Genomic DNA, 4,096 nt, shown 5'->3' with positions numbered 1-4,096 from the left:
TACAGTATATAGAACCAGAGGATACCCCTCCTTGTTTTTGTTTTTGTTTTGTGTTCTTTGGGTTTTGTTTGTTTTTTGTTTTTCCCCGTTTTTTTCTCTTTTTTTCCTTCACTTTTCCAGTACAACTTGTTTTTAGCCATTCTGCACTGAACAAAATGACTAGAAAGAATAAATCACCACAAAAGAAAGAATCAGAAATAGTACTCTCTTCCACAGAGTTACAGAATTTGGATTACAATTTGATGTCAGAAAGCCAATTCAGAAGTACAATTATAAAGCTACTGGAGGCTCTGGGAAAAGCATAAAGAAACCAAGAGACTTCATGACTGCAGAATTTAGATACAATCAGGCCAAAATTAAAAATCAATTAAATAAGATGCAATCCAAACTGGAGGTCCTAATGATGAGGGTTAATGAGGTAGAAGAATGATTGAGTGACAAAGACAAGTTGATGACAAGGAAGGAAGCTGAGGAAAAAAGAGAAAAACAATTAAAAGATCATGAGGAAAGGTTAAAGGAAATAAAAGACAGCCTCAGAAGGAAAAAAAAAAAAACAACTACGTTTAATTGGGGTTCCAGACGGCGCCAAGAGTGACAGAGGACCAGAAAGCATATTTGAACAAATCATAGCTGAGAACTTCCCTAATTTGGGGAGGGAAACAGGCATTCAGTTCCAGGAGAGAGAGAGATCCCCCACTAAAATCAATAAAAACCATTCAACACCCTGACATTTAATAGTGAAACTTGTAAATTCCAAAGATAAAGAAGATCCTTAAAGCAGCAAGAGAGAAGAGATCCCTAATTTATATAGGGAGAAGTATTAGATTAACAGTAGACCACTCCACAGAGACCTGGCAGGCCAGAAAGGGCTGGCAGGATATATCCAGGGTCCTAAATGAGAAGAACATGCAGCCAAGAATACTCTGTCCAGCAAGGCTCTCATTCAGAATAGGAGATAAAGAGCTTCCACGATAGGCAGAAACTGAAAGAATATGTGACCACCAAACCAGCTCTGCAAGAAATATTAAGGGGGATTCTGTGAATTAAAGAGGAAGTCCAAAGAAACAATCCACAAAAACAGGGACTGAATAGGTATTATGATGACAGTAAATTCATATCTTTCAATAGTAACTCTGAACATGAATGAGCTTAATGATCCCATCAAAAGACACAGGGTTTCAGACTGGATAAAAAAATCAAGACCCATCTATTTGCTGTCTAAAAGAGACTCAATTTAGACCTAAGGACACCTCCATCCTGAAAATCAAAGGTTGGAGAACCATTTACCATTCAAATGATCCTCAAAAGAAAGCAGAGGTAGCAATCCTCATATCAGATAAATTTTATCCCAAAGACTGTAGTAAGAGATGAAGAGGGACACTATATCATACTTAAAGGATCTATCTAACAAGAGGACCTAACAATCATGAATATTTATGCCCCTAATGTGGGAGCTGCCAAATATATCAATCAATTAATAACCAAAGTTAAGACATACTTAGATAATAATACACATATACTGGGAAAATTCAACATGGCGCTTTCTGTAAATGACAGATATTCTAAGCACAACATCTCCGAAGAAACAAGAGCTTTAAATGGTACACTGGAACAGATGGATTTCACAGGTATTTACAGAACTTTACATCTAAACGCAACTGAATACACATTCGTCTCAAGTGCACATGGAACTTTCTCCAGAATAGACCACATACTGTGTCACAAATCAGGTCTTAATCGATACTGAAAGATTGGGATTTTCCCCTGCATAGTTTCGACCATAATGCTTTGAAACTAGAACTAAATAACAAGAAGAAATTTGGAAGAAAGTCAAACACATGGAAGTTAAAGACCATCCTGCTAAAAGATGAAAGAAGTCTATTGAAAGATCTTTCATTGACCAATGTTGAGACAATTTGAGCAAAAAAAAAAAAAAAAAAAAACAATAAGCAAGTTATACTGGATTGTAACTCAAAATATAAAATTAATATCCATAATTCCAATCTGATATATGTAATGATTTAATAAATAAATACATAAGGGGAGAATAGACTGCCTATAAAGTAGAATTCCAAATATTCTATGTTGATATTCTGTCCTCAAGAAAGTGGAGCTTAATCCTTGTTCTTAACTGTGAGCTTTACAGAGTGACTTCCTTCCAGAGAGTACTGGATGGAAAGAAAAAAAGTAGTAAATTTACAACAGAGAAACCTGATGAATGCTACTTTATCCAGGTAATCAAGGGCAAAATCAACAGTGGTAAGTCAGGTTGATTGTATGAAACTTTGATATGCTGTGATAAAAATGGCACTTTACCACTGTTGTCTTTCTTTCTTTTTTTTTTTTTTAAGATTTTATTTCTCCATGAGAGACACACTAAGAGAGAGGCAGGGACATAGGAAGAGGGAGAAGGCTTCCTGTGGGGACCCCAATGAGGGACTTGATCCTGGACCCTGGGATCATGACCTCAGCCAAAAGCAGATGCTCAACCACTGAGCCACCTAGGCACCCATCTACTATCTTAAAATAAACTCATAATCCCAGTCTAATAATAATATTATAAGAAAATTTTCAATTGAGAGACAATCTAGAAAATACCTGATCAATATTCATGAAAACCAAGTCATCAGAAACAAGGACATCTGAGAAACTGGCATAGCTAAGAGGAGCCCAAAGAGACATGGCAAATAAATGCAATGTGATATCCTGGATGGGATTCAGGAGCAGAAGCAAGTATTTAAGAAATAGCTAAGGAACTATGAATAAATTATGAACTTTTCTGATAATAAGATATCAGTATTGTTCCATTAAATATAAAGAGACTTTTGCTTATTATCTTTTCATATAGCTTGAATGGATCCAATTTACTATATATAAATGATAACTCAATAAAATTAATTTTTAAAAATAAACTTTTTCTAATAGCTTTAAGTCTACAGAGAAATGGGTACAATATGAACAAAAGGGAAGAGAGAAAGAGGCAAACCAAGAAACAGACTCTTAACTATACAGAACCAACTGATGGTAACTAGAGGGGAGGGAGATGGGGGGAATGGGTGAAACAGGTGAAGGGGATTAAGGAGGGCCCTTGTGATGAGCACCAGGTATTGTATGGAAGTGTTGAATCACTATATTATACACCTGAAACTAACTTTATACCATAGGTTAACTAACTGGAATTTCAATAAAAATTTTTTAAAATAAGATATATGAAGAGACTTTTTAAATATCATTTTAGATTATAGATTCACATGCAGTTGTAATAATACAGAGAAATACTTTGTATTCTTTACCTAGTTTCCTATAGTGGCTAATATCTTGTAAAACTACAGCACAACATCACAACCAGAATATTAACAATATAGTCAAGATACAGAACAGTTCCATCACCACAAGGATAACTAGGTGAGGGGAGCGAAGGGATAGAGAACAGTGTAACTATAACAGTGTGGCTTTGTGTTGACGAAACTGCTTTGTATCTTGACTGTATCAATCTTAGTATTCTCACTGTGATATTGTAAGATACCAGAAAGTGTCACCACTGGAGGAATTTTTTAAAGATTTTATTTATTCATGATAGACACACAGAGAGAGGCAGAGACATAGGCAGAGGGAGAAGCAGGCTCCCTGTGGCGACCCAAATGAGGGACTTGATTCTGGGCCCCGGGATCACGTCCTGAACCAAAGGCAGATGTTCAACCACTGAGCCACAAAGGCACCCCCCTCCTTTTTTTTTAACTATTGGAGGAATCTACCTTAATCCTTCTCTGTGACTTCTTTTTTCCATAGAACTTTATCAAAAATTGCCATTCTATATAATTTACATATTTATTATATTTATTGTTTATTTTCTTTCCCACTAGAATGTAGTCTTAATGAGAACATGAATATTTTTCTCTTTTATCCCTGATATTTTCCAAGTATCTATAACAGTGCCAGGTCATGTTATGAGTTCAAAAATATTCATTGAATAAGGCAAGGTAAAACTTATTTTAAAAGTATCACTTATTTATTGATAGTATATCCATCCCACCTTGAAGGGTATTTTCCTTCAAGAATTCAAATCTGAGGGACACCTGGGTGGCTCAGCGGTTGA

Source organism: Vulpes vulpes, chromosome X (assembly GCF_048418805.1).
Source record: "Vulpes vulpes isolate BD-2025 chromosome X, VulVul3, whole genome shotgun sequence".
Taxonomy (NCBI): domain Eukaryota; kingdom Metazoa; phylum Chordata; class Mammalia; order Carnivora; family Canidae; genus Vulpes; species Vulpes vulpes.
Note: the sequence above shows the minus strand (reverse complement) of the source record.